Raw genomic sequence first — 24,187 nt, 5'->3', positions numbered from 1 at the left:
CTTAAATTCATGTATCTATCTATGATGTGTGTGCATGTGTGTGTAATGTAATGTGTGTGTAATTATTCTATTTTTATAGATGGGAAAAAAATTGGCCCAGAAATTAATAAATTTGCACAAGGTCATACAATTAATACTTTGAAGAGAGTATTTATTTATTAAAAGATTTTATTTATTTATTTTTAAAGAGAGCCAGCAAGCAAATGAGCATGAGTGGGGGAGGGCCAGAGGGAGAAAGACAGAAAGAACCTCAAGCAGACTCTCCACTGATCGTGGAACCCAATTCAGGGCTCTGTTTCATGACCCTGAGATCATGACCTGAGCTGTAACTAAGAATCGGATATACAACCGACTGAGCCCTGGTGCTCCTGAAGAGAGAATTTAAACACAAGTGTTTGCATATAAAGTTGATGATGTAGTCAGCCACTGACTCTCCATATAAATGCACCAGTAGTTATCTTGACATCAAATGGGACCCCCATGCAGTGAATAACTCATGGACTCCCCCAAGGTCAGACCTTGGTGTCCTTATTTAAGTACCAATTTTAGAAAGAGCCCATCAGGGGGTATGACAGATATGACAGAGATGACGGATATGACTGGTTCAGTCTTCCTGTATTCATGGTCTAAACCAGAGATCTAGGAACACCTGAGAAACTTTAAAAATCTTGAAGTCTGGGACTAGGACCCAGGCATCAGTTTTTAAAGCTCCCAGGTGATTCTAGTGTACAGCAAAGTTGGAAAACATGCTTCTAGGATCTTGCTTCTCAAAGTGCAGTACCAGGTTCTTATTAGAAATGCAGAATCTTGGGCCCCACCTCAAGTCTGCTCAATCAGAGTCTGCATTTTAACAAGATCCCCCAGTGGTTTCTATGCACATTAAAGCTCAAGAAGCACTGGGCTAGAAGTTTTCAACTCGAGCTGTGTATTAGAATCACCTGAGGAGCTATGAAAATATTATGGTAGTCTGACCTCTCTCACAGATATTATAGTCCATTTGGTGTAGGGTGGGGACTGGACATTGGTATGCTGTATGCTTCTCAGTGTGCAGTTATGATTATGTAGTAGAAGGAAAAGCTAAGCACTGAATAACTTTATGTTAAAGAGAATCTAGAGGTTACTAGGTAACCTGGAAGATAGAGATGAGGGACACTAAAAAAAAAGGGAAGTTGAAGGATGCTTATAGTGGGTGATACAACAATGTGTTGGGAAGTGGGGTTCAGAGAGAAATTTTCATGGTGGTGGGGAAGCAAGAGTAGAGATTGGTTGAAGGACTTTAAAAACAGATGTGTAATACTCAATTTTAGGTTGTTGGTTTTGTTACAAAAAAGAAGAGGAGGTGACTATGAGAATATCTGACTCTAGTAATTCACACAATACTTGTGACATGCGTAAAAACCTCAGGAGATTATGAAGGAGGATGGAGGTTTGAGCTATTTAAGATATAAACTACAGGAAGAGTAACCCCGGAAAGCTAGAGAACTTAGAGTTGGAGGCATCTGCTTATCAGTCATATGGGAAACAAACACATCATATAAGGACAGCTTGTTCTTTGAACAGCAGCTATTTCTATTACTTTAGGAATGAGTGATACATCTCTAGCTTTAGTCTAGGTTGGTAACTCATTCTTTTTGGTTATCTAGCCTTCTCTATACTCACTCATGCTGCCTCCTTCTTGAGATTCACGTTGTCCTTCTAGTTGGATTATCTTTCTCATGTTCAGTCATTAATGCATGCAGGATTTTCATCTAACTCTCTGTCTCTGGTTTTTTTTCATTATGTCCAGACACTCCTAAGCAAGTAAGAAATTTTTCTAAATGCTGAGTGCAGGATTCATCCCTTTTAAATAAGGAGACAGAAACAAAGCAAAGCCAAACAACAAATCCAGAATTCTCTTTCTTTCTGAAATAAGAGGGGTCATTTATCCATGCCTACTAATTTCAGATGTGTGGAAAAACTCCCCTTGAGGTATCCAGGTTATCTGTGTTAAGCTTGGGGACACATCCACACTGAGTGTGGTTGTATCTTGTACCTAAGACTTTTTAACCGAAGGGAGTGTTAGGTGTAGTAGTGAGAGCTTAAGTTATTGAGCAAGCAAATTCTCAAGGGAGGAAATGCTTTAACTCATTTCATCCAACCTCTCCTGTCTCTCCTTTCTGCAAGAAGCAAAAAATGGGCAAGAAGAAATGGTGGAAGATTTTGTGTCTAAACAGGTAAAATGTTTTATAAAAATGCTGGTGTGTGTGTGTGTGTGTGTGTTTGTGTGTGTGTGTACATCTTACTTTCGACTGCAAATAAGCACGGTTTCTTTAGGGCTTTTGCTCCAGCAATGAAGTAGGAAGGTGAAAAATTGGAAGGTGATCCAGGCTGAGCATGGTCAGTCTGAGCAAGGGCAAGTATAAAGGGAAAATCAGAGTTGAAAGAAGTTAAGGTGATAATACCAAGGGAGCCCATTACCTTATCGATCAGGTAGAATGTCATTTTCATTGTTTAATATTTTGTATCTTTAGATAAGAACACAGCCCATGCATGAATCTCATACGTTTTGCTACTAAGTAGAGTAGAACCACATTTTCCCTTTGTGAGTCAATATGCCGTAAAATGACTAAAACTAATTTTCCCCCATCTATCTTTACTTCATGTTAGGTTACAGACAGAGAGTGAGCAAAGGATGTCTAGGAAACCAGCCCAGGGAGAAAGGAAGAAACCGATTCAGTAATTGGAGCAGTAGAGTCTTAGGTCATTTAGTATAGAGGCTGCCCCGCATACCATTGGACTTACCACATAGGGAAGAGATGCTAAAAACTGGCAACTAGCATAGACTAGTGGGTGGGAAGAATTCTGTGAGTCCAATCTAAAGTCCGAAGTCCTCAGTGGCCTTGAGACATTCAGAGCATCAGCGTGAAGCTCATCATAAGGACCCCGTGTTACCAAGAAAAGGGTAAATTGTATTCTGTATGGTGATTTGAGCAGAGAGGCGAATTATACATCTCAGCCACAGTTTCAACAAAATGATTACATTGTTTTGTAATGGGATTTAAAGGGTTATGTTTTCATCATTCTAGATATTCATTTATTTGGAAGACTTTCCTGGAACACCAACTGAATAACGAAGGCGTCATGATATAAACATGAAGTTTTCTCTTAGTTACCAAATAGCATGCTTCTTCCTTATCTACTATTATACTGTTTGCATCTATCCTTTTAACCTTGTATTAATATCACCATTGAAAGTTAACTTAAAATTACAAATTTTGGTTGCTTATTACAATATATTGGTATGATCGTCCCTCCCTTCCCTTCTCTTAATCATGCACTGAGCCTACTTTCCCCTCCCCACACACTTCTGAAATGCTGATCAAACATAATTTGATCAGAATGTTTCCCTACCTTCTCTCTAGCCTCTCTGCTCTGTTTCTCATCTTTTTTATTGAAACTAACACCTAGACAATTTGTTTCTCGGTCATTGTCATTGCTCACCTCCAATTTTAGCTCTTCAAATGGTATCACACTTCTCTCTCAACACATGCAAGTAATTCAGCCACTCGACATGTTTACTCCTCACATTTATACAAAACACATTTAAACATTCACTTTTCATTTGCATCTGCATTTCATACTGTGTAGAAAAAAGAACTCACACAAGAGAAGCATCTGCCAGAGCTTTAGTTCTTGTTGCAATTTCATTGTGCTTCTTTTTTCTTTTCTGTCTTTCCTTTCTTTCCTTTTTTTTTTTTTTTTTTGGCCTAATTTGGTAACGAGGGGAACTATAACATGGTTATGTGACACTTGCCTCTTCCTGTGTCAAACAAGGCACCAATATTTCCTTAAATTTACACCTATGTAAAAATCTCTGGGAGTGGTCTTTCTCTATGTGTGTGTATTCCACATGGATGGATGCACATGGTCACCTACAGAGCATGTACTTATAACGAGGTTTGAAGGTTGGCAGCTTAACTGTCAATTCCTATCAGACAGGAAACAAACCAGTCTCTTCTTTAGCACAAAACCACCAAAGAGACAGTGCTGTCTGGACGTTGCTTTCAGGTGAATGATCAATTGTTCCTTTGCTTCCAACTCTACTAGTGAAATTTCCACCGTGGACCAGAAATCCGCCAAAGCTACAATTTACCCTTTCAGGGCTTTCACCCTCTTGCCCAGGCAGTAGATTTTATCTTAATCCCTCAGGAGTTTTTCTTTCAGTTAATTGTATCCATATAATAATTTCTTGGTCTCTAACTTCAGCATTTGCTCGAGTGTATTTAAATAACAGCAGATGATGCTTGCCTGCAGTGTAAGGGTAAGAAGACAGGCTGGTTTGGTAGCTAAGCAACAGGGCTAGAAGTGATAATTTATAATCTGCATTGCTTTGTGACCCTCTGCCACTTTTTGCCTAGTTTCATTTCTGGTAAGATGGGGCTAGTAGGCTGATAGTGGGTATTGACATGACATATATTAGATAAATAGACAAAAAATATTATGTACTTCTTAAATCCTGGAATCCCATTTTACCTCCAAACTGCAGTGAAACTTTCTTAGACTGTAGGCTTTTGTAGTTAAGGCTCCTTTTGTGCCTGAAGGATATCTAAAAGCCACTATACATGACATTGTTTTTCCTCTTGAGATGGAGGTTATCCATTGATTCTGTATGTTACTAACCTCATCATATGTGACCTCAGGAAACTGATTAACATGTCCCCTCCTTCAGGCTACTGTAGCTCCTACACAATAAAATAAGCAAATAAGTCTTTTTTTATGTACTTTCTTGTAGTCATTTGTCTTTCAAAGATCCTCAGTTTCTCTTTTCCCAGCTCTGCAATTATTCAGAGCCCCTGTAAACTGTTGGCTGGAAGCTTGAACTCCACTCCCATTTCTGAGATATGAAAAGCTTCTCTCGTTTGGTAAACAAAACCTATTAGATTTTGTGATACAAGTATCTATTATACTGAAGAAAAAAAAAAAAAAGGAAAACAAAATAAAAAAACCCAAATCCCCCCAAGTATCTATTATACTATTATATCTCGGCTTAGAAAACGATTTGCCATTTAGAAATGCAGGTACCTGATGAACAAGAATTTTCCTGAGGGATTTTTAACACGTCACACTAATGACATTAATAGAGCTAGGACACAGCGCTTTGGTCAGAAGGGAATAAAAGCCTCCCCAGTAGAGCACACTGTACTTTTCTCCTCAGGAAATTGTTGTCTTGTAGCTCCCAGTGCCTGGTGAACATGGTAATGTGTCTGTAAATTTCAGTTGACAGAAACACATCAAGTAATCAGCAACCTCAGAAAGTAAACAAAGCTGAGACATTGAGAATGATCGCTGAGCAGCCAGAGGGGTTCTTGGAGGTGGTGGGAGGAAAAGCACATCCAGATGAGAAGGAACACGGAAGATAATTCTCCTTATCCTGGGTGGGAAACTGCCCTCCAGTCACTCCCAGAATGCTGAGACATTAAATAGTTGCCTGCCTCCTTTGGCTGGTAATTAGCTGGTAGACCACGTACCTTGATGCTTTGTACTTCGTCATCAAAACCCTTTTCATCTCTCTTTCTCCCTTTTTTCTACTTTGAAGAGTTAAACAGACACCATAAAACTGTGGAGAATAACTTAACAAACACCAGCGAACCCACCTGGAATTTAAAATTGGAGCCGTTTTCACATGCTGCTCTGGACTTAAAGCAGAGATAACGATAACTTCCTTTTCTTCACCTAGTCCCATTCTCCTTCCTGCTCCTCTCCCACAGGGAACTGTTTTTGAACGTGAGGTCAACTTTTCAGTCAGTTTTTAAAAAAGTACTTATAAATGTGTCCCAGAACCAGTGGTGTATGTGTAAAAACCTATACAAATGAGCATCTTCTTATTCCACTTAACTAATTCTTTCCTCACTCTCAACCTTTATTATACTTTCATTGCCCTGTCTTTCATTTTTTTCTTGCATGTTTGTTCTCCTCATTTACGTCTTTATCTGGCTCATTCTGTTGCCTTCACTTTCCCCCCCTTTATCTTTGTTCTTGTTTCTTACTTGTGAGATACATATTCACAAGTGCTCATCAGCAGGTGCACCCATCTAACCTGTACATGGCCAATGACTGCACTGCAAACCCAGCCATCCTCATGCTGGTGGACCTTCCCAGACTTAGCTTACAGCGATGTGGTCCTCACTATGAGAAAAAGAACAGTAGAGTCCACACCAGCAAAGGGGGTACATAGAAGATCATGAAGTCTCTTACCTCTAGATTAACTCAAGTGTCTGATAACTAATCCTCTTTTCAAAAATGACCCATTTGTGGATGATATATCAACCTTGTGAATGAATGGTGCATTGAATAATGTATTCAAATTAATGTGGCTACCCCAGTCTTATTTTGCCTCTCTCCTTGTTATGGAAGCAGCTGGAGTTTCCAACTGCAACTTGTAGAGTGTTAAGAGAGATTTGACATTTAAAAGGATCTCAGGACCAAGTTTTACGCCAATAGTTTTGTAACGAGGTCTTAGAATTTCCCTAGAGCATAGTGAAATTATTCTTTCTTATATATACCTCCTGTTGCAATTTTCTATTCCACTTACTGAACTCCCACTTAGATCAAAGGGCCACATGTTTGACTCACCAGATTCTTGACCAGCTCCTGCCCTTTCCTAGGTTACCTGATGGCTTTGCCATGTGGCTTCTCTACCACATGCTACTGCCCTCAAATACTGACAGTCACTTGTATTTCTTTGCGCACTCTTGATTTACCTCTTCCTCTTGCAAGAGATCCAGAGAGCATACTTGCACTCAGACAAATGTTAAAGCTCTTCCAATGAGTGTAAGTCATTATGGATAGCCTGCTTTTCACTTTCACAAAACTTTCCTGGTGTGCAGAGGGTGCCAAAGAGAGGAGGCGGAGAGGTGATGTACCCTTTCCCCCAGTGATCTTATCTTCTTTGCACACTTCTTTGCTATGTAATCAGCCCTTGTTTTATTCACAGTTTGGTTTTGACTGCCTAAATGGACTTAAGATCCTTGAGGGTAAGGCTCATGGCCATGTCACTCAGTCTGTTTGTAGGAAGGAGGCCCTGTCTATAGAGCTCTGTGCCACAGGCATACTGTAGTTTTTTTAGTTTTCTGAATATGATCTCTATGTGCCCTAGTCTCTCAAACACACAGCTGATTACCTTTCCCTGAAACATCGCCAGTAAACTTGCCCCACTCTAACTTCCATCCCAGTCCACCCCAGATCTACATCTAGCTGACTTACCTTGTATGGTTTGTCTCACTGTAGACATTGAGGCTTCTGGGAAATATTCCTTGATATTCCAAGTCTGAGAGCAGTCTCCTCATCACTTACAATGTTCTGTCCTTACAGCTAACAATGGCTGTATGTGTCCCTGACCCAGACTACAAACTGCTGTTCTCGTGTTCAGGGTGCCCTTGAATGCTGGGCCCAAAGTCTGGTAAGCGTAGTAAGACTCTTCCTTATGCACCATTATTCTAGATTGAGGGGGCTCTTTTTTTATTCGGTCCCCCAACCTCGTAAAAACATTTCACTTTTTTTTAACCTCTCCATTTTTCTTTTTCCAGTCAATTACAGAGGAAGGAAAGTTGCTTTGCTCTTAACATGTTCGTGAGTTAATGCATTGCACAGATTGAACCAAGGGAGGAGATCCAAGGAGAACCAAGGGAGGAGAACACCTTTACATCATTAGCTACTTGAGTTCACCTGGCTAAAATCTTGTGTTTAATGAGTATAAAATTTACTTTGCTAAAATCCTTATCTTAAAGTGTATGAAGCACCTTGATCAGAATCCATATTTCAGTTTAAGAAAATTAGAATAATGCTACACCAACATCTCATATGTATAATATATATATATATATATATATATATATATATATATATATATAGCCTTTTTATCTTAGGGTTTCACATGGCTTTACCAACATTAATTAACCATTGGAAACAAGGTCCCATGAGTAGAGGTAAAAGATGACATCAATAACTCCTTTTATCACTGCAAACTAAGAAACTCGTAGATTCTTATCCACTAATGAGAAAGTATACATTCAAAGTTGTATTAGTCCAAGGCATTTCTTAGTCCAACAGACTTTCCTGCCCTTTGGCAATTAGTCATTCTTATATAGGCTGTCTGCACAATAATGATTTGAAAACCTTTGAAATGTTGACCCCTGAGTGTATAGCTAAGCTGAACAATTTCTAGAAGGAGTCAAACGATTATTTTTCCCATCCCTTCTTGTATGGTTCTTTCTTTATGAAAGGAAAAAAGAAAAACTAGTGAATCATGTCAAACAAGGAGAGAAAAATGGCCCTGAAATGTACAAAATGGCAGAATACTGACTCATCACATTTACACTTACATATAGTTTATTTTAATATAAATTCAAGCTGCTAAAAATTACTCCCACAGACAGCTGTGTAAAGTCACTACCCCCACCCACATTTTCTTGTAACCAGAGTCTTAGAGTAATTCTTTCAAATGTTTGTAGAAAAGAAGATGAAGATGACGTGTCAACCTCTAAATTAGGAAACCACCTCAGTGTGGTGAGTATTTCCTGAAGAGGTACTCTGGAGAGCTGCTGTTCCTATTGCACAGGAGATTCTGCTCCTGTCCAGCTCCAGGCCAGTCTCCAGAATCTTTGCTCAGATATTCTCTCTGCTGTCTTCCAGCTCTGTCATTTAATGGTTCATCTGTCACTTACACTTGCTGCCCGGGCTTGAGGTGAGGGTCACATTGGATTACGTAAGTAAGGTGGCCAGCACTCTGGCACATAGGAGTTACTCAGTAAATGTTAGCTCCTTCCTCTCTCCTCTGTGCTCTTGCACACTCTTTCTTTCTTGACAGATTCCCTTCTATCTTGTCACCTACAAGGAGCAGTACTTAGAACACTCATTTTGAGAGTTACTTCATCATTCTAGTTCATACTGATTGGCATCTGGATTTAAGTTACTCTTAGTTGGGGTCACCAGTTTGTCATTGCATTTTCAGTTATATGGGTAAGTATATTTTGAATAGTCAACAAAAATGTCTGTGGACATGTTTTGTTTTTATATAACTGCCCTAGTACCTAACATTGCAGGTAGGTAATCAAGGGGCTCCAAACTATGTAATTGGTTATTATTAGCTAGGATCCAGAAGATATCTAAGATGTTGATAAGACTAATCTCTAAAAAGACAAACACAGTGTTTTACCCACTTTGGGGTTTCAAGCTTCTAGTTCATTAAACAGTCATCCTTTCATTCTGTGAGCTGACCTACTTTTTAAGATAAACTATCAGCTGGGTGAGGGCCCCCCCCCCACATTCTTCTCCTACAAAAACAAAAACTAACCTAAAACTTCTCATTCTGTTATTGCATTTGAATTTCAGTGACTTTGGAGAGCTAAGCACATATTGTACAGTTCCTCACTCTGTTCTTAAGGATTTAGATGATGGGTTTAATGTTGGTGACTCAAGAAAACAAGATTCAGGGAAGATAACCAGTATCATTTATGCCAGATGTGGTCAAATATACTGAGGGAAGATGACACAAGGACTGTTCTTTGGGAGCTGCTAACTAGCATGCGTTGAAGATGAGATTGAAACTTCTGTGTAGCTAAGTCTCTATTTATAAGTACCTGAAAAAATTCAGAGCCAAAGCAGCTGATTATTAGATAAACAAAAGTATCTCAATGTTTATAAATTAATTTGTTTCAATAAATTAGTGTCACTCAAGAGAAATTACTATCCATCATTTAAAATATAAATCCTCACTGTGTCTCACCCTAGAGCACCTTATATGGAGTTGCCCATTTGAGAAGCAACTCAAATACAAAATAATACTTTCAATTCGAGTCTAATATTGTGACTTTTTCCTTTAGGGCGGCTAAAGTAACTATACATTTTACTTTGTTCAGGAAAGTGCTGGTTTATGCCTATTGTCCTGACATAATTTTTCATTGCACCAATTTCACTTTCAAAAATTATCTTGGTTTGAATAATAAGTTTTTCTTCATCCTTTTTGGGGTCCTAATTGCAGTTCTTGTTGTTTTCTGTGTTCATAGCATTTTATATTCTGGGGCCTGTCTCTCCAGATTGATATTTAGTGCCTGGCATATTGTGGTTCTCCACTCATGTTGGCTAAATGGTTCCTGTTGTTTCTTCAGTTGTGTCCCTCTAAAAGATACGTTGAAATTTGAACCTCTGTTCTTTTATTTGGACAGATGACCTTTTTGGGAATTCAGTATTTGAAGATAAATCAAGTTAAATGAAGTCATACTAGATTTGAGTGGGCCCAGGCCCTAAATCCAATGACTGGTGTCTCTATAAGGAGAGAGTGATTTGAAGGCACAGAGCATACACAAAGAACGAGGCATATGAAGACTGGGGCAGAGGTTAGATTTATGTTACAACAAGCTGAGGAGTGGGAAGCATTGCCAGCAGCTACCAAAAGCTAGAAGCAAGGGAGGATTCCTCTCTAGGGCCTTCAGGAGCTCTAGGAAACTAAACTAGCATGTGTTCTCACTTCACCTGTTCTGGAAGATGACTAAAAGCTTTGTTGCATTCACAAAGTGAACTAAGTCTCTGTAACTCAAGCCTTTTTTTTTTTTTTTTTTTTTTTAAGTAAGCTCCATGTGCAGCGTGGAGGCCAACATGGGGCTTGAACTCATGACCCTGAGACCAAGTCCTGAGCTGAAATCAGGAGTCAGATGCTCAATTTACTGAGCCACCCAGACATCCCTCTATGACTCAGGTCTTAAATCATACCACCCCAAATATGTACTTCAAATGAGGTAAAATATATCCTCAGTTTTGACTACCTTAGAAAATCTCATAGACTGAATTTTACTTTTAACATAATAGAGCCTATATTTTAAAGTAGGATCATCCCAACCATATTTTTCAAATTTGATGAAAACTTACATAGCATGGCAACCCATATGTAAATTGATGAATTGTCAGAAACTCTAAATGTTTGTGTAGGTAGATGAATATAGATATAGATTTATCTATTATAACTAATAGGATATCTATCCTGTTGTTAGTTTAAAAAAATTGTGTCTGTATCTATGTAGTTGTAGTTGTAGAAGTGGATATTTATACATTCTGTTTTTATCTGTATCTCTTTTTATGTGTCTATCTCTGTCCATATATGGTATTTTTCAGTTTCTGTTCATCTGTTCATCTGATCTGTCAGTTGATAGATGAATTAATGGATGTTGATAGATATAGATATAAAAAGGCCATTTACACTTGCAGGAAATGCCATGAATGAGAACTTTGAGAACTTCACTATTGGACCTCATTCATTTACAAAGATATTGTATCTTTTCTGAAGCTGTCTTCCTTCTCTTGCTGAGTCTATTCAATGGGAATAAAATCTACGTGCTTTACTAAGCTGCTGTTAGGATTTAGGGAAAATGTTCAAGGCCTGATGGCACTAATGGCAGAGAGACCAGGAAGGGGTGGATGCTGCTGAAACCATGCTGGGGAATAAGGAATGAGCCATCTGGACCTCCAGCTGAGGCCAATTGGATCCAGACAAGAGCTGCCAGCAGGAATGGTCTGGATCTGGATGAGGGCCATGCCTGCCGAAGGAAGTGGGCTGGCCCTGGAGCAGAGGGAGTGGGATGCTCTTCTCAAGAGAAAGGACTTAGAAGATGGGTTCTCTCAGAGGTCACAGTAAGGGACAGACATGTTATAATTATTAACATTGACAGAAGGCCAGCAAGATGATGAGTACTGTTGAGAACATGGAAGCATTCTTGATTTTTGTCCAGGGATTCATTTATTCTGGTAAAGAGGTCAACTTTTTGGTGTTCTTGTCCCTTATATTGTAACTCTGCAGAGGAGTCATTTACTTGAACCAAAGAGACCAACCTTTTTCTTTTATTGATCCCACCCCAGATATTATATTTCTATTGAAAATTTCTTTCTTCTGGTGCTGCTGCTCTCATCCCTTTACTCTCAATTACTTAGGCATCAACTGTAGAAGGAAAGAAACATCCCTTGGTTCATCACATCTTTTATAGTAGTATCTACAATATTTTCGAATAATGTGGCTTAATAACATTATTGGTTTCCTTCATAGATTTTCTAGTTGTTAGATTTATATCAACACCTATTTAAATCTAGAGTAGAGAAAGGGGAACACCGAAAGAACTCACATTATCCACCGTAGTTTATTCATTTGGTTTAAAAATAAGCTTTTGATGAAATTTTGTCTAATTATGTGATTTTTATGGAGCCTAGTTTAGATAAAAAAGATTATTCAAAGTAATTACTGTATTTATTGACTGTTCTCTTGCAGAATGAGTCTGTGCAGGTCAATACTTCTCTGTCCATCAGGATCAGGAAAAGCATAGTAACATTGTTGCCATGAGCACCATGACACAGAATGTAGAGAGTTTTTGTTCTTTAACTACCCTAAATCCTTTTATGTATTTTCTCCATCAAATTATTTGGTTTTGGCACTACCTGGAAAATAGTTAAGAAATGGTTTATTATTATCAGAAATGTGCATCAGACCCAAGAGTTTTTTAAGATGCTTGTGTCAAGGTTGCGTCTGGAATTTTTTGACGCACTAATTTTGTAAAACCATCCCAAGTCATCCTGATGCATATCCTAAATAAGTGTCACTATTTTTAAGAATGTTCCATTGTGCATCATACACTCAGTACTCCAAGGGTTTCTTGTACAGTCTAGTTTTGTCCCCTTTCTGCCTTCCTCAAAAGTGTGCTCTGTACATAATGACAAGTTGTTCAGTTGTCTCCACACACATAGGCCTGCAGACTCAAGCCCCTCAAATTCTGTATTCCTGGCAGCAGACTCTTCCATAGCTACAGACACCAAAGACTTTTATTTGTTTGAGAGTCTTAACCTTGGCCCCAATTTGACCTCCCGACAATAAGCAGGGTGAACTAATCTAGATTTAGTCTCCTTTGTTTCTCATTTACCCAGTACTGAATAGTAAAAGGGCCAAGAGGGAGGTTGACAGCAGTGAGCTGAAGCAAGGGTCCTCGTCAGTCAGATAATCAGTCATCAGACATCCATCTTTTGGGTGATGGAGAGTAGACTAAGATCATCTGAGACAGGCACAAAGTCAAAAGTGAGATGGCTTACTCAGTCTGTATGACTGTAAATGCAAAACCAAATAAAACAGCAACAAAGGATTAACAAAATAAGAGAGGGTTAAATAGTACTGTATCAGACTATATTTCATTTGAGACTATTTCTGCTGGAACACATCACAGGTCTAAATTGGAAATAAAAGCTATTAAGTTTCAGTCAACCCATGAAATTATTACTGCAAACATTCATTATTTTTTGAAGCTGCCTATTGACAGCCCCTTGCCAGAAGAAAGAATTATATACCCAAGTCACAGTGGAACACAATCACTGAATTTCAGATTATAAATTCATCACTGTGCTCATAAGCCCATGCCACTGTTTCAAGTAATATTTAGGTAAAATATGTGTATATTTTGTATTTTTTCACACTTTTGGTGCGATATGCTGCTTGATGGAAATCAAATGCTAACAGTCAAAATGTGCTAGATTATACACAGAGGCCAAAATTAGAATGTCTTTGTATATTAAAATATAGGACAGAGAATAAATAGAAAAGTCTGAAAATGCAATTTTGTACATATGTACAAATTGATCTTCTTGTTATAGGAATAGAGATATTGTTCATTTGTCATTTATTCATTCAAAGAAGCATACTGGGCAGCTACTGTGTCCCAGATACCAAGCAAGGCAATGGGAAAACCAAGTCAGATAAGACATCATCTTGTTCCAAAGGACAAGTAGACAAGTCCGTCACAGACTACCAGGTAGAGTAAGGAGCTGCAGCTTTAGGGTTGGGCACAGAGGAGAGATAGTTAAGTGGAATTGGGTGATTCAAGGAGGACTTGCCAGAGAGATGACACTTGAGCTGAGTTTTAAAGGGGCACCAACAGAGCAAAGGGCAAGAGGAAGTGAAAGAAAGTTATTCTGAAAGAATGCTACATGAACATTCCGGTTCCTAATACCCTTTTAAGTTTTGTACGAGGTCACAGTTTTGATGGAGTTGCTAATCTTGGAGTCTCAATACCCTCAATGCCTTTAGATTCTTTATCTTTTGGCTGCAAGATTGTACAAAATCCATTGTGAACATTGTTTGGCATTTTTATTTCTGAGGAATGTATTTTTGAGAATGGCAGCTTCAACAGATTTTGTCTTTGTTACGATCTGTCTTCAGAGAGATTTATTCCATTTTGTAGGATTTTAAAAATTCTTTCTTTATTCCTTTTGAGTTCAGTGGAGTACCATATGCTGCAGTGTAGACAAGTTGGGGAGTGGATGATTCTCTTGTGTAACAAGGACATCATTAAGTGATCTGATACATTAGTTCTGATTAGAACAAAGTAAACTTCAGTTCAAACTGAGATATCCATTTACATAGGGCTCCTATTTTCCAGAGCAAGACAGATACTTTTTATAGGTCAGTGTACTTTCAGAGTAGAATCTGATACATTTTCAGCATAAACAATGTGAAGAGCCTTTGGATTTCTGTCTTACATTTCCTGGGTCAATAGAAACCCAGTAAATTTCTGGATTACTCTCCACTTAGGGAAATATGAAAAGCACTTTTGTTCGCTATTTTATAAAGACAATGAAGCATACAAACAAGAATATCTATATTCTGGAAGCAATGAGGTAGTACTAAGGAAAAATGTATTCGGATTTGGTTCTTTGAATAAAAAATGTGGTCTTCGAAAAGGAAAAATTGGACATTTGCTGAGTTAATTTGTTTATCATGCAGAGAAGGATTTTATCATGTAGTGTGGCTCTGGTTGACTACTGTCATTACATTATACTAAATGTACATTTTGTAGACCACATATTTTGTGTAATTATGGTCTGAGAATAAATTTAGTCATGAGATACAATATTTTGAGAAGTCTAGGGATTAGGCTGAAATTTGAAATTTCCATAGAAAGTTCGATTTCTGGTGCAGCCAAAAGAAAGATTCATTTTTCTGATATTTTTAGTACAAATTATGTACACAAAATGCCTTTTTTCCTCCTTCCTCATTTTCTAAAGCTTTGGTAATAGGTTTACATGTGCCAGTGATAGAATTTCAAGTGCTTTAAGGGCACCGTAAGTAATGGTGGATTTAGGATAATCTGTGGATTTGATTTCGCTAGGCTCTCTTGTCCCATTCTCATCTTCCTGCCCCCTTTTCTTTCTCTATCTTCAAGTCATATAATAAGTCAAGCCTTAAAATATTCTTTTTTTTTTTTTTTTTAAGATTTTATTTATTTATTTGACAGAGAGAGATTACAAGTAGGCAGAGAGGCAGGCAGAGATAGAGAGGAGGAAGCAGGCTCCCTGCTGAGCAGACAGCCCGATTCGGGGCTCGATCCCAGGACCCTGAGACCATGACCTGAGCCGAAGGCAGCGGCTTAACCCACTGAGCCACCCAGGCGCCCCAAGCCTTAAAATATTCTATTCATCCCTCATCTGAGTCTTAAAACACTCACGATTGTCACCTCTTGTGAGAATCAAGTATCTTAAGTGCATGCCCCCAATGCTGTGGCATTTTCTAAAACCAAGATTGATCTGAGGGAAAGGAGACATAGATCAGCAACCAGAAGAGTGCCCTGGGATTTCTGTTTTTCTAAGATGTGAACCTCTTGTATCCATTTGTCATTTTAAAATGTTTCTGACCTCATCTTCTGTATAGACTTACGTGTTTGATGTTCCAACCTCCTTCTAAAAGTTCGCCCAGTTTGCAATGCCTTTTCACCCCATGTGGATTTACTCAGGTTGATCTTTCTGTCTTCAGTTACTGAAACCCTTCACTCCTGATGGATCCATTCAAAGGTCACGCCTAGGTATGATGGAAGGACGTGGCGTACATAAAGAGGGCTGGGCACAGTTTCTGTCTCTTCTAGCATAGCTATCCTGGGAAGTATATTTGATCCCTTTGAAATTTCATTTCCTCATCTGCAAATTGGGGATAATATAAGATTATTAAATAAGAAAAAGTATATTTTCCTCTTCTTCTTTCTCAGTCTCCTCCTTTTGTGAAGCTTTCTCTTAGAACCCTAACTAGACCCTCATAGTCAGAATCTTTCTGTCCTATGTGTTACTGTGCTCATTTGCTTTGATAATAAAAGTACCCTCTTACTATTTGTACTCTAATTATTAAAAGCACTTTGTTATTATAACTGGATGTTTGAATGTACATTTTCTCTCATAAGCTGAAAGCCCCTTGAGGGCAGTGACACTATTTTGTTACATACTAAAACAGTCAGTAAAAATGTGGTGGCATTTGAAAATGGGAATTACATGATTCCCCCTCCCTACACCCCTGCCCTGACCTTTCCCTGAATCATCTTTTGACCTCTTCTCTTCTTTCTATCAATCAATCAGTCAATCAATCAGCCAATCATCTTTTGGCCTTTTCTAAGACTTGATGTTATAAAATATATATGATACTAAAGTTGTAATAGAAAGTAACATAATGTCAGCTCAGTTTGTCTACTTGGTGGTTTATTTTGTTTTTGTTTGTATTTATCAGCAGAGAATTGAATTGTTCCTCAGTGAACGTATTCTTATATTGTTGTTATACTTCAGGATGCCTTGGTTTCTTGTGTAGGTTTCTGTCCATGACTTCCTACAGAAAGATCAAAATTGGGTACATTGTCAGGGCAATGATGAGCTAAAAAGCCTGACTGGTCTTTTCTCTGGTCTCTGCCTTATGAAGAGCTATAACTCTGAACAGTACCAAAGCCTTCTTCCACCCTTTATCTGTGTAGGTCCTTCTAGAAGCACAGGGCAGGAGAAGAGGTGTGTCGATGAGTGTGTGTGTGCTCATGTGTCTGAGAGTGGCAGGGAGCATGCTAGCACGCTGGGTGATGCTGGCAACAGCACATTTGGCATGCATCTTCTACATCTGTTGGAAAGAGCCAGCCAAGCCACCTGTTGTATTTCAATTCCCCATTCCTCAGGGACCTGGCTGCTTGCAGCAAAAGGTTTAAGATAGCAGAAATCCACAAAAATAGAGAAGTTATAGGTCACCTCGTTCTTTACACTGGGGATCCCCATCAGACTGGTCTCTGCGGTATGCTCTTTAACACAATACAGAGCATTTCTAAAACAGTGCACTCTTTGTCTATCTTAGTTTAAAACATTCTAAGGGACAAAGGTTTCACTCTTCTCTAAAGGAGATGAATCCCCAAATCCCATTGTTTATGGGGTCAAGAACTGTGTCCCTGATTGTCAGCCGACAGAGTAACTTTCAGAACTTCCTAGTGTTCTCCACCTCATTTCTTTTGTGCTTTGGGTCTTGAATGGAGAAGGCTCTGTCTTATTTTGGCCCATAAAATACCCTGCAGGATGTCTCAACACATTGAAGAAAGGTTTAATCTATTTCTGTTAAAACCTGGAGAAAACCTTTCACCTCTCTCTAGGAGCTGCTAACCCTGGGATGCCTTCTTTCTCTCTCATTTTCTGTTACCTGTTGTATCTTTCTTACCACAGTTTCTAGGTATTATCTCCATTGGCTTGTTTTTGAATTTTCTTTCTCTCTCTCTCCCTCTCTCTTTCTTTCAGCATGAAAGTTTACCATAAAAATGTAAAAGCTGCTTTCCCAGTTTTCTAATTCAGTGTCTTTCTTAGTCCAACAGAAAAATTCAGAGGTGATCTATTCCAACTCTCTCATAACACAGGTGACTAATACTCAAAGAGCAAGGAAGTGATTTTCCAGGAAAAATAAGGAAATATTTCAGTTCTCCTCCCCCACCCCGACCCCCACCCCCGCTTAGCCCAGAAAGTACCAATAATAAGCCTTCCCAACATGCACAGTAGGACACTGTCTTAGTCCCCCTCTGTCCACATTATGGAGATAAGAGCTCTCCCAGTGTGCTAACCTCTGTGAGCACTTAACCATGAAGCTCAAAGACAGTGTGGCAATAGGCAGCTTCAGGAGTTGTCAAGAATCCCACACCTGCCTCAGCTTGTTTGTGGGATGTCAGGCTGCCTGCTCTGTGATGTTCCCTTACTAGGTTATGGAGATTCTGTGGCTTATTTTAGAGAGTGGGGTCCTGATCGTGACCTAGCTATAGTGGACTCAGCTAATGTTAAATAGTTGCACTAATTCTGGCCTTTGCTGGAACAACAAATTTATATTTAGCTTTCACAACAAGAACAAGCCCACATAGCTCCCTTTGTGGTGTAACTAAGTAGCCTCTATACCTGAGTGGTTACCCATTGGGCTCTGGAGTCTCACAGCATTCAGATAGTCTGAATGCCCAGGCTCTCACTGATCAGCTCCTAGCCTGGGGACCAATCACTTAAATTTCTTCAAGGGTTGAGTTTATTATTTATAAAATGAAAAAAAAAATTAGTGTGTACCTCATAGAATTGACTTGAGGATCAAATAAACTAGCAAGTGAAAAATATTGGCATGTTCAAAACACTCAGTGAACATCAGCTTTACAGATCATCCTCAACTACATGGGATTATGGCCTGATAAATCCAACATCAATTGACAATACTGTAAGTTGAAAATGTGTGTAATATACCTCACTTACCAAACTTCATAGCTTACCCTAGCCTACCTTCAACGTGCTCACAACACTTCCAGTATTCTACAGTTGGCAGATGAGGTCACACAAAGCCCATTTTATGACAAAGTGTTGAATATCTCACAGAATTTATTGAATGCTGGACTGAACGTGAGAAATAGATTGTTTGTATGAGTACAGAATGGTTGTAAGTGTTTCAGTCATTCGCCCTGGTGATCTCCTGGTTGACTAGGAGCTCTGGCTGGCTGCCACTGCCCAACATCACAAGAGAGTATCTTACCGCATATGGCTAGCCTGGAAAAAATACAAAAATCTAAAATTCAGATTATAGTTTTATTTGGACGTGTATAGCTTTCACTCCATTTTAAATTAAAAAAATCATAAGTGGCACCATTATAAGTTGGAGACCATCTCTGTTTTTTCAATCCAAGGTGCCCTGAGTGAAAATGGGGTCACTCTGAGAGCCATCATTCCTTGGCTGCCACTGGCCACAGCTGGACTCTAGTGCTCTAAACAGCATTACTGTCCTTGCTCAGGTATTTCTAAGAATGCAACAAGGGTGTTTCTCAGGCACTCGTGAGCCACACTGATTATTTCCCACATGGTGGTGCATTTACACATCACCGTTGCCTCTTCTGGAGGGCGCTGCTGCCACTGAAACTAGGAGTGATCCTGTAGTGAAGTAGGGTGGGGGAAATGCCTCTCTTCCATTTGGGGGTTTGTCCTTTATTAGAATTTCTCTTAAAGTAGTAGTCACTTGCTCTCCAGTGTCTTTTAGTTTTTACCCACAGCTTCTTAGAGCCCAAATATGAGTGCCTGGAAGGCTGGAATGGCAGAAACCAAGCTGGTTCATCAGCTGAGCCTTTGGGTATGATTTCCTCTTAGGAAGAATTACGTTCCAAGAGATTCCACAGTCCCTTAGACAAACACACGTTGGCAGCCATGTTCCTAGTCCACATCTCTACAATCATGTTTGAATTTCAGCTGTGGGGCCCCTGCCAATGTTCATTTAACCTGAAACAGCAGAATTTGTACCAATAATGCTCATCTAAGTGAAGTTAAGGAAGCTGTTTACTCATCTAAGTAAGGCACAGTGTATGTGACTAGCCACAATCCAAGTCATGACTTCTCCCAGGCACTAAAACCTGCCACACAGGAAAACTATGGGACTTCGCTGTTGTTGTTGTTTTTTTTAAAGATTTTATCTATCTACCTGACAGAGAGACCACAATTAGGCAGAGAGGCAGGCAGAGAGAGCGAGAGGCTCCCCACCGAGCAGAGAGCCCGATGCGGGACTCGATCCCAGGACCCCGAGATCATGACCTGAGCTGAAGGCAGTGGCTTAACTCACTAAGCCACCCAGGCACCCTGGGACTTAGCTTTTTGATCTTAACAGAAAAATCCTCTTTCTGTCTCAGAATGGCTAATTTAAAAATCCGGTCTGCCTAATGCCTGTCAATATTTAAATGACTGGTATTGGCTCTCATTTTTTGCCTCAACTTTCAGCATCTCTTAAAACTGCTAGTTACTAATGGGCTAGGTGTGGGAGATGCCAAGGATAACAAGGAAGTGATTTGTCAGCTTAAGGGATGTCACTGGTCATCAAAGAGTCCCTGTTCTTTGTGTGAGCTGTAAAAATCCATCTGAGTCACAAAGTCAGACGGGTGACACTTGGTGCATTTACAGAAACTGAACATTTATGCCAATTACAGACTCTGTGCATGGGGAAGAACAGAACTGATTTAGCCCCTAGACAGGTAACTCACCTTAAGGCTCTGAAAAACAAACAAACAAAAAACCGTATAATGTTAAGTAACAACCAAAATAGAGGCTAAATTCAACCTCATTCTAATCTCCCATCACTCTATTTATTTCTTAAGGGTCGTGGAGACAAATCTTCAGAGAGGGATGAACTACCTAAAACAAGCTAATTGGAATTTTGTGAAGCAGGCATATGAATATTTATATATAGTAAATATATACTATTATGAGTATAAATAGATATAAAATATATAACAAGAGTGCCATAAAGGATTAATAACATATATGATATAGTTTCTGCTTGCAAATTTCTTCTGTCTGGCTCAAATAAAGAGATACAGATGGATACATCCTCAACAGATGGCCTTTCCAGGCCTGGATATAGGAAAAGGAACTGGTAATTTCACGAAATAATTTTGTGTCAAATAAATGGAATAGACCCTTGACACTTAGGGTGGACTCTTCCTTTAATTTGAGATGACGGGAGAGTTGCCTGTTGGAAATGGGATCTAATCTGAACTTTGAAAGACGGGAAAAGTGAATATAGGTTGATAGTGAGAGGGAAGGAACTTTTTTGTTAGAGAAATGACAGGACAATCCAAATTGCTTTTGGGGGGACTGTGAGTAGACCATTTACACTGGACCAAAGGAATGAGTTGGCGAGACAAGCAGTGGAAGGAAAGCTGGAAATGCAGGGTGGGCTCTGTTGTGCTTTCTCTTGAGCATTAGGCTAAGGATTTAATATATTCTTGAATCACCACAAAGAGCACTGTTGAACCCGATTACACAAAGTAGTATTCTGGGGAGAGAGTCACAGAATTGGATGGGATGGATCAGGGAAGTGATACCAAAACTAGGCAGGCCAAGGAAGAGTCTCAGAGCATTGTGTGGGAGAGAGTTTGGTGGAAGTTGTAATGACTGGTGGTTGATATAGAAAGAAATAAGTTAAGCAGAGAGAGTCAATTATGATATGGTTTCACTTATGTGTGGAGCATAACAAATAGCATGGAGGACAAAGGGAGTTAGAGAGGAAAAGGGAGTTGGGGGAAATTGGAAGGGGAGGTGAACCATGAGAGACTATGGACTCTGAAAGACAATCTGAGGGTTTTGAAGGGGCGGGGGGGTGGGAGGTCAGAGTACCAGGTGGTGGGTATTAGAGAGGGCACGGATTGCATGGAGCACTGGGTGCAAAAATAATGAATACTGTTATGCTGAAAATAAAAAATTAAAAAAAAAAAAGAAAGAAAAACCTCCTTAAGGATGTGGGATGAACGAAGGAGTGAATGCATGGTCAGACACAGGCTTTGGTGGCTTACTGACTTGATGGGTGAAGGAAGAGGGAGAATGGGAAGTGACCTGGAAGATTATTTGCTCAGCCGACAGGGGGCAAGCATTGGGGGACCACGATCAGAAGTGGGGGATCTACAGGGGCAAGTAGTTTTTGCCCAGACTGTTGCTAAGGCTTCCTAAATGTCTTTGTTAGAAATCAGCCTCTTCAAGTTGGCAAATTAAACTTTAGCTCCATTCAAATATCCAGGCCTGGAAAGGCCATCTGTTGAGGACAAGTAAAATTGAGTATGAGAGGGAGGGTCATGTAGTGTAATACAGGAAGATGGGTGATGTATTAAGTGTATGGACAACATCATTGACTCCCCTCAGAATCTGCTAGAAATTATTCTCTGAAAATGTAACTTTTATGTGGAACTGCATTCATTTATCTCTCATAAATCAGTACTATCTCTAGGGGATTTTTTAAAAAAAGATTAGGTAGCTAACCCCTTAAATGAACAGGGCTTTAGCTAATTATTATTTTCTTTACTAAGAGATTTTCATAATAGCAATTGAAATTTGAGATTGGTAATGCTAGCTGAATTCTTCTAGATGCTAAACTGTTACTGAGAGAGATGAAACTGAGTTTGAATCCTTGTTCTCCCCTTCATAAGTGTGCAATCTTTTGTCAAAGCAGGTTCCTTTCTAGAAGAAAAGGTGAAGATTGAGTTAATATGTGCAAAGTGCTTGCTGTAGTGTATGGTATGCGTTGGATAAATGTTAGGTGATGGTTTTTTGTGTGTGTGTTTAACAGACTCTCTAGCAGTTATGAACCCCAGAATAAAATAGGGTCATAATTTTTTTAAAAAAATATTCCATTTGATAGGCCTGGAACAGTCAGCTTGGCATAGTAAGAACAACTCTGTCCTTGCAGAGCCCAGGAAACTGGAGGCTATCTCAGATCTGGGGTCAGTTCGGATTACAATCAAATCCCATCAAGAAGAAATCAGTTGTTTGGTTGGTTGTCCACAGCGTCAGGCCTCCACTGAGAAGGTGTTGGCTGTTGAAAATGGTACCCTCTTTGTACTTCACCATTAGGGTGCAGGTCCAGAGCGGGAGAGAGAAATCTTCCTAGCCAGGGTCACCCCAGACATAGTCACCTAGTGCTGGAAAACAGCTGGACCTCAAATATCACTGACCTCTAAGGTTTGTATACACACACTTAAACAGACGTGTGTTCACACAGCTTTTTTTCCTGTGACAAACCCTTTGTACTAGGGCGGCTGGTTTGGGCAAGCTTTCCTCAGAAGTAATCCATGTCTGAGACAACCCAGACCTTAGTCTGGAGTCTGGCTCTTTAGTCTAGAATCTTTCTCTCATGGTGAGATTACTCTGAGCAGCTCCTAAGCTCCTAAACCACCAGCTAACCTCAGCCACATCAGTTAGAGGTGTGTGAATAATCTGCAACCTCAAAGGGAGCAGGGGCGCAATTTTCCATCCCTTTCTTTCCAGAAACACTGTAAAAATTTGCCCATTCCCATTCCAGCATCCTTTGAGCTCCCTATTCTAAGGATTTGGGTAGAGCATCTTCAGTGGTGGGGGAAAAATAAAAAGGCAACCTGTAATACCTTTGCCCCATAACAATGGATGCCTATTTGTTTTATGTCACATAATTAAAAATGGTTCTTTCCACAGCTAATTGACATCTCCACTTGTAGAAGCTGAAGGGATTGGCAGTTTTTGAAATGCATATTCTCTCATTAGAAGACTTAAATTTCTGCCTCACCAGTCATCCCTCTCCACTATTATTTTTCTTCTTATTATTATCATTTCAGAATTTGAGAAACTAAAAAAGTCCCTTGAGAAGACAACCTGAGAGAAAGAGGCAAATCTGATTCTTTTAAAATCCTGCACTCAAGTCAATTACCATGCTAGCTTTGGTCTGAATATACAAGAAGATACCTTAGCTTTCTAATGAGGTTTTCTCATATGATTTATTGAACTTTTAGGTCCATTTCAGATGACCACAATTCTAATTTTTTTTTCAATTAAAATTTTCTTAGTAATTTGTGCCTTTAAAAAAGTCTCAGGAAATTCTCGTTTCTTACAGTTCACATGAAAACTGGGTAACCACCTCTTCTACCTATGGCCTTAATAAAAAGGAAGAAAAAGCCTCATTGTTACAGTGTGATCACTGTTAGTTTGACATCCCCATCAAAGCAAACAGCTCTCCAAGCAAGGCTGTCCTTAAAGCCAGAGACAGACTTGTCAGTAACTCAGAGCCAGAAAAACTAGATTTCCAGAACTGTGATCAGACTGTCAGGACAGTGCTGCTTCCACGGGGATCGACCTGAGCCCACCTGTCTGAATTTTTCCCAGACATAACTAAGAACTCTAAAGATGAGCCCTGAGTGAAAGACATCAAACAATTGCATCACTGTTTCCCTTGAGGGATTTTGTCCTGAAGACTAAGAAAACTCTCTTAAATTAGCTCTAATTAAATGCTGTGAATCTGCTGTTCCACCATTCAGAAAATGGATTGCCTCATTGTGTTTTTTCTCATGTTACTAACAGAGTGGGAGGATGGAGATTCTTTAAA

At 39.4% G+C, this 24,187-nt stretch overlaps 1 protein-coding gene across 2 annotated transcripts in view; it reads left to right on the top strand.

Annotated features, from left to right (window-relative positions):
* The window catches only part of LOC309844934 (uncharacterized protein NECTIN3-AS1-like), a 60,048-nt gene that overhangs the window by 14,321 nt on the left and 21,540 nt on the right, over nt 1-24,187 (top strand). Inside the window, exon 2 of one of the 2 annotated variants that reach the window (XM_082692362.1) lies at nt 2,167-2,213. The exons of the other annotated variant lie outside the window; for it this stretch is intronic. The gene's annotated coding sequence lies outside the window, so the exon portion shown is untranslated. The remainder of the gene's footprint in view (nt 1-2,166; nt 2,214-24,187) is intronic. 2 annotated transcript variants of the gene reach the window in all.

Source organism: Mustela nivalis (genome assembly GCF_964662115.1).
Source record: "Mustela nivalis genome assembly, chromosome: 1".
Classification (NCBI taxonomy): Eukaryota; Metazoa; Chordata; class Mammalia; order Carnivora; family Mustelidae; genus Mustela; species Mustela nivalis.
This window is presented reverse-complemented; position numbering and strand designations above follow the sequence as displayed.